General features: G+C 60.0%; 1 long non-coding RNA gene across 1 annotated transcript; it reads left to right on the top strand.

The window, feature by feature from the left end:
* The first annotated feature begins 272 nt into the window (after positions 1–272).
* LOC309885331 lies at positions 273–6,411 on the top strand. The gene is made up of 3 exons (XR_014318783.1): positions 273–447; positions 5,187–5,269; positions 5,438–6,411. It is a non-coding gene; the product is annotated as an uncharacterized lncRNA (long non-coding RNA).
* Positions 6,412–6,772: the final 361 nt, after the last annotated feature.

The following is a 6,772-nucleotide window of genomic DNA, read 5'->3' as shown; positions in this document are numbered from 1 at the left end:
GGCTGGTGGGGGCAAGGAGGAGAGGGGAGAAATGGGATGGAGGGGGTGGAAAGAGGCTGGGAGCACCAGGAGCCCCCCCAGAGCCCACCTGGCCGAGGGCTGGGGCGGGTGCCCAGCCAGGGCGCGAGCACGGCGTGCCACAAGCAATTAAGTGCTAAGGTCAGAGGCGAGCGTCCTCATTTGCTGCCTGTTAATTACTCCTGATCCTGCTCTAATTCCTCCTAAAGCCAGCCCCGAGGAGAGCCTTGGGGTGGCCTCTGGGGACAGGCCAGTCGGGGTGGCCGCGGGGAGCCGGGCAGGGCCGCCAGCCCCCGGGGACCCTCGGGGAGGGCGGCGAGGGGCGGCCGCGCTGCGCGGTGATGGAGGCAGCGCCATGTGCACCACCGTCCTGCTCATCGGCACGCTGGTCGTGATGCTGCGCCGCCGCTTCTTCAACAAAGTGGAACCGTACGTCCTCCCCCTTCCCCGGCCCCTCGGGGACCCCCACAATTTGGGGCAGGATAACTGAGGGTGGCCCCCGGGGTGGTTGGAGGGGTTTGGTTTCCTTCTGGATTCTGTGCTCCGGGGGGGGCACCAGGCAACGCGCCCCTGTGCCGGGCGTTGTGGGATGCGTTGTCCTCTCCTCCTGGTGGGCCAGCAAGGAAGAAATGCGGGCTCAGTCCTGTCCCTTTGTGGGGCAATTTGCCTGGGGAGGAAACCACGCAGCGCTCTCGGGCACGGGGACGTGACCAGGGACACCCCAGCAGCGCCGAGCCCCCAACCTTCACCTACTGCACTCTCGCCACGGGAAGGTCCTGCCCTGTCCCTGGGGCACAGGGAGCAGATGGGAAGGGACCTGGGACCATGGGGTGGGCTCTGTGTGTCCCCACCACGACACGGGCACGGTGCCGGTGGCTGCGGCTACCTGTGGCTCCCCGCGGCTCTCGGCAGGGAGCTTTGCTCCCATCCAGGGCTCTCCGCCCTCTCCACCGCCAGGCTCAGCTCGAGGTTTCCGCTGTAGACGCGCAAATCTATTTACCAGCGGAGACTGGAGACATCTGAAAGTGGGGAGGTCAAATTGGCACTTAATGAGCCAATTAAGTCGGGGCAAGGAGAAGCAGGACTCGAGGCAGGGAAGGCATCTCCTGCCCTGTGCGCCCGCCAGCCCTCCCTGTGCTACCTGCACCCCCGGCTGAGTTAAAGGCTTCTTGGTGCCTGAGCAAACGCTCTCCCTGCAGGCGTGGGGCTGTCAGGGGGGCACCAGGGGGTGTTTGAGGCACCTCCAGCTGCAGTTTGAGCCCTGCCCCAGGGCAGCGTGCCTGGTGCTGGCAGCTTGAGGCTGGGCACAGCGTGAGGGCTCCCTGGCACGGCACAGGACCCTGAGCAGCACAAGGGAAGGACTCGCAGGTAGGCAGCCAGGAGAAGCTCCCTCCAAGCCCCACTGCAGCTCTCAGACAGGCGTGAGACGCCGTGTGCTGCTTGGTCACTTCTTTTGGAGATTAATTGCTCTCATCGCTGGAGACCACCGGCGATTCAAACTTAAAAGCGCAGCAGTCACATCCCAGCGAGTCCTGCAGCGGGTCTGTGGCAGAGAACAAACCTGTTCCTGCAGGGGAAGGTAACAGGTTTTCTGCTCGCTCTATTTTGGTCATCCATCTACCCACCTCGCTCTGCGCTGGCATAAATCACTGCAGCTCCGCTGACAGGTTTATGCCAGGAGAGAATTCATCTCCAGCCTCTCGTCATCTGGAAAATAGAAGTGACAGGAGGAAGAGAAAGAAGCGCTGCCCAGCAGGGGTTGTGGAGAAATGTTACGGGCAGAAGGGAGCAAGGCTTCGGATGGGCACGGTGGAGGGCAGGCAGTGTCCTCCGGTGTCCTCCAGTTCTCATGCAGCTGGGTGCTGGTGGGTGAAAGGACCAGGCTCAGGCCAGGCAGCCACCAGGGTCCCCATCCAGCAGTGAGGCTGGGATTTCCACCAGATGTGCCTTGCTCGGGATGACCCCTGGATTAAAGATCTCTCCGAAAACCAGCGCAGAGCGAGGAAGAAGGCAGGAGAGCACACACGTTGTGTGGGATCAAGCTGTCGCGGCGCAGGAGCGTCCCTCTGGCTCTGACGTCCCCGTGCGCCAAGCAGGGCGTGCGTCCTGGGCAAAGGACACAAATGAACAGCACAGGCAAGAAGAGATTATGTAAAATCCCCCGCTCGTTGACCTCCTTCACGTCCCGTCTTCTATTTATAAGCCTTGGGGCTTCCAGGGGACAGCGCGGGGTGCCCTTGGCCCGTGCTGGCAGGGCCAGGGTGCTCAGCCATGGGGCTGGGGGCTCAGGCTGGTGCCTGGATTTGGCTCCCACCGTCTTGAAAAAAAAGGTTTGAAGGGTCTCCTCCTGGCAGCCCGATGGGTGGAAGTGATGTGCTCACCTGGACACAGAGGGGCGAGGAGGTCCAGGGGGGATCCTTGGGCTTCAGCCCTTGGGTTTGCTCATCGAGCAGTGATTTACTTGCTGGTTTATGGGATATTCAGTGAGAACATCCCGGGCTGGTTATGGATGTCTGCTCTGCTTGCCTTCCCCAAGATCTTCCCCTCTGGTCCCTGCTGGGGTTCGCTGGGCAGGGGCAGCTCCTGGAGATGTGGGGTTTGGGGAGAGGGAGGTGCTGCTGGCCCACAGCTTGGTCTCGGTGCTGGCTCACGGCACGCAGGGTGGTGAGCACCCAAGGCAGCACGGGAGCACCCAAAGGAGCCTGCAGGGAAGAGGCAGGAGTGCGAGGGGACACGTCCTGCAGGCGGCATCTTGAGGAGGGAGCAGAATGGGGGCTCCGTGGTGCAGGGCTGGGCCAAGGCAAAGCGAAGGGAGCACTTTGGGGAAGGGAAACGTGGCTTTGCCCTCACTGCTGCTTTCTCAGCCCCCCTCAGCAGGGCAGGAACAAGTCCCCCAGACCCAGGAGGGTTGTTTTACTGGGAGAGGGTGCGGGGACAGAGAGCATTTGGTGCCTGCACCAACCTCTCCCCCCACGAGGACACCTTCATCGCGCCCCACGCCCCAAGGCAAGAACAGACCCTCTGCACCTTGGGCTGAAGAAAACAGAGCCGGTAGCTTGGCATCATCTGGATTCCACCTCCCAGCTCCATCCCCTCTGGGAAGCAGGACGTGACCTCCTCATTTCCAGCGCCAGGCACGGCTGGCAGCCAGCAGCAGCGGCGCACGGCTCCGCATCTCCGGGCTGGAGCAATCAGCGCGCAGCAGGCATGCACAGACAAGTGTCAGCTGAATTTCTGTGCGACTTTAAATACATTAGCAAGGCCACAAGTACAGCTCCGAAGTGCTGCAGGCACAGCCGGGCTGAGAAATAACCCCCCGAACCCACCAGCAGGGAAATAACCCACCTCCTTCCACGGGAGACAAGGCAAGAGCTGGCTTTAGCACCAGCTTCCCCCCTGATATCTATAAAGCAAGAGAGCAGCTCTGCTCGCTGCCTTGCTGCGCTTTAATCCAGTACCACAAGGGTCAATTCTGTGCCACTTCTGCGGAGTCATTATACCGCCTGTTATATAAATGTCTGGGCATGCACAAAAGGCAGTGCTGATACAGTGGCTCCGACACCAACTCTCTCCAACACCTGCTTTTCAGCTGGAGAGAGAGCTGAGCACAAGAACATCTCGAGAGCTGTCACACAGAAAGCTGCTGTCTTTCAAGCTGAATGGAGGTCTAAATAGCTCTCACTTCTCCTTTAGAATCTCATTTCTAAATGCAATTAATACTGGCACATGCATAATGAGAGACTGACGAGCGAATACAGACTCCGGCAATAGAGAAGCCAGCCCCAAGTGCTATGTAAATATTACAAATCCTCACTAGAAGCTGACCCGGGGAAGACAGCTTTCTGATGATTAAGCCCAAGTGACAATGCGACTGGATTCCTACATCTGTCACAATACTACCTGCTGATACATAATGAGCTACTCTAAAAGAACCAGCCCTCGCCGCTCTTCAATGCAGATAAAATGTCTATTTGCAGAATGTAATTAATCTCTTCTTCAAAATCAGGAACCTTAGTGTCCTTGGTAACAACATGCCAGTGACTCAGAGGGAGTCTCAGGCTTTTTCGCCTGGTTTTTGAGCGAGATGTTGGAAGTGACCCCAGATTCTCGCGCTGGAAAAGAGCGACGTGCCGGGTACCCGCAGGTGGGGATGGGTTTTGCCCCCTGCTCCGGGCTCTGCAGGGTCCCTCCGGTGGCTCCAGGCGATTCCTGGGCACGGCTCAGCCACATTCACTGAGAGGAGATGCCCACACCTGGCCCCCGAGCAGCCACGCACCAATTCCCCTCCGCCACCAGCTGCTGAACCATCACGCCGATCGCCTTCGGGTGCAGCTCGCGCAGGGAAGGGCACCAGGAGCAGGGCAGGGCGAGAATCACAGCATCAAAACGCTCTCCCCTAGGGCTCCCATGGGCAGCAAGCACCGTGCACACACGTGTGGCTGTTCCCCAGGCAGCTTCCGACCCCGCTGCTTTATTTCAGCCTGGTGGGGCAGGGGATGGAGGTTTGAAGGCACGGCCGAGGTGCGGAGCCTTGGCACCGGCAGGGGGACGTGCTGCTGGCAGAGCCCCTGCTCCCTCCCCACGTGCTTGGGCACCGCTGGCTCCTCTGGCCTCCCAGATCCAGGCAGGTGCCGTGGGCACCCAAAATTCAAATTCCTGCCACCCAAAAGCACCCTGGGGCTGTGGCAGCTGCCTGTGAATGGCACCGGGATGGAACCGCTGCTGGGCTTCACGCACTGACCCGGTTCGGGATGAGCCCCGGTAAAGGGATCACTGGTTGGGAAGAGGGGGAGATGGAGGGCTTGTGTGATTTCTTTCTTTTCCTGGAATAATAATAATAATAATAGTATTTGTTGGCTAAACTCATCGTGTTTGCAGCAATACCTCGTGGGACTTTAGTCGAGGTGCTTGGCCACCCTACAAGGGATGCTCACCCTTGTCCTCTGCCCGTTGCTTTGCAGGGACGGGGGAAAAATGGGGAAAATGTGGGATTTTCCTGCTATTGAGGGCTCAGCTCCTTGGGTGCAAAGCCTCCCTTTCTTGCAGCAAGTTAGCATTTAGAAAGGCAGACGAGCACAGAGCAAGGTGCTGGAGCAGGCTGCCTGCAGGCTGCCGGGGGGCTGCAGCAGCCCCCCAGCCCCAGCTCACCCCTTCTCCTCCATCCCCAGGCACCCCGAGGGAGAGGAAGAGCCCAGGAGGGAGGCTGGCTCCGACCCTGGCACCACGTAGCACCGCTCCGGAGTAAAACCAGGTGGGATGTAGCTGTTAGGTGGGAGCCAAGCAGCTTTGGGGAAATCGGGGGAAGGAAGTGCTAGCTTGGGGAAAAAAAATAAATAAATGGGTTTTGCCTTTCTGCCCTGCCACGTTGCTCATGGGCTCTACCTGTGTTTTAACGGTGGTTTCTCTGTGTTTCCCCCAGGATTTCTAGGTCTCGTTGCCTGTCGGTGAGGCTGTGAGGGCTCTGGAAAAGCGGCTCGTCCTGGGGGGAGGAAAGGAGAGAAGCGCTCGGAGCCCGAATTGGCCGGATCAGAAGGGAAAAGCAGATTTCTCTGGCACTCCCACTAGCAGCCCAGGTCCCAGGTGAGGGCACATCCAGCCTCTCCTCCCCAGCCTCCTGCCTGCTGCCCCGACGTGGGGACATCTCCTGGGGACAGAGCCCGCGGGGCTCCAGCTGGGGTGGGCATGGGGCATGTGGGGGCTGCTGCAGCCTCGTGTCCTGCACCACGACCCCGGGGCGTGAAGGACAGCTCCAGGCTCTCCGTCTGCAGATCCCAGTGATCTCAGCCCTGCGAGGACACCTTTGGTGTTGAGGCTGAGGATTCCTTGGCCTGGGCTGGGTTGGGACATATTTCCTAACCCCCCCCCAGCCTGCAAAGCACTGGCCAAACACCCACGGGCGGCTCGTGGGATCGCCCTGCCCTGCCTTCCCTCGGACCAATTCCCTGATAACCCTGCCCACAGCAGCTCCCAGCCAGCCACCAACCCTTCCTCCTCCTCCTCCTGCAGCCTCCCACCTTGGCACACGCCGACACCCCCCATAAAAAAACAAAAACCCCGCTGCGCTCTGCACCGGCAGCCACAACACCGACAAAGCCCCGGCGCCCCGGCTCCCCTCCTGCAGCTGAAGGGGAACCGGGGCTAAATGCTGGCCGAAGAAACAAATTCCCCCGTTTTGCAGGGAGCACATGGGGGGGCAGCCAGCAGCCCCCTGCCGATGCCCCCCGGGTGCCGCGCCGCAGCCCGCAGGCACGGGGCGCTGGCACGGCCCCCTCCCAGCGGCGGGGCTGGCGCGGCCCCCGCAGCTCTCCCAGCTCCACAAATTCGTTAATAAAAGATCAGTTTGCAGGCGCAGCTTGCTGTAGATGACAGCATTAGAGGCGCATCTGCTTCTGCTAAGCACCGGTCTCGTGCTGGGTTTCTTTGGTCCATTTGCGGCAGGGAAGAGTTGCTTTCAGCAGTCAGAGCTGTCTCGCGTCTCGGAGAGGTGGAGGGGGGGAGTAGGGGGTGGGGGGAAGATATATTTTCGGCTCTATTTAGCCACAAAAATTTGGTTTCGGAATAAAGACAAATATTCCCGTCTGCTGCCAAACCGAGGCAGGCGATCTCTGTGCAAGCCTCCGTTCGTTTGAGAACCCGGTGTCCTGCTGGAAAAATAAATGTTCTGATGGGAAGAGCCTATCGGCGCCTATCGATCCGCCTTCGGGACCGGTGGACTTGCAAACATCAGCTCCGACCTAGCTGAAAAAGCAATTCC

This window comes from Aythya marila, assembly GCF_965140915.1.
Source record: "Aythya marila genome assembly, chromosome: 18".
Taxonomy (NCBI): Eukaryota; Metazoa; Chordata; class Aves; order Anseriformes; family Anatidae; genus Aythya; species Aythya marila.
The sequence above is the reverse complement of the archived record's forward strand: the minus strand, read 5'-3'. Positions and strand labels throughout refer to the sequence as shown.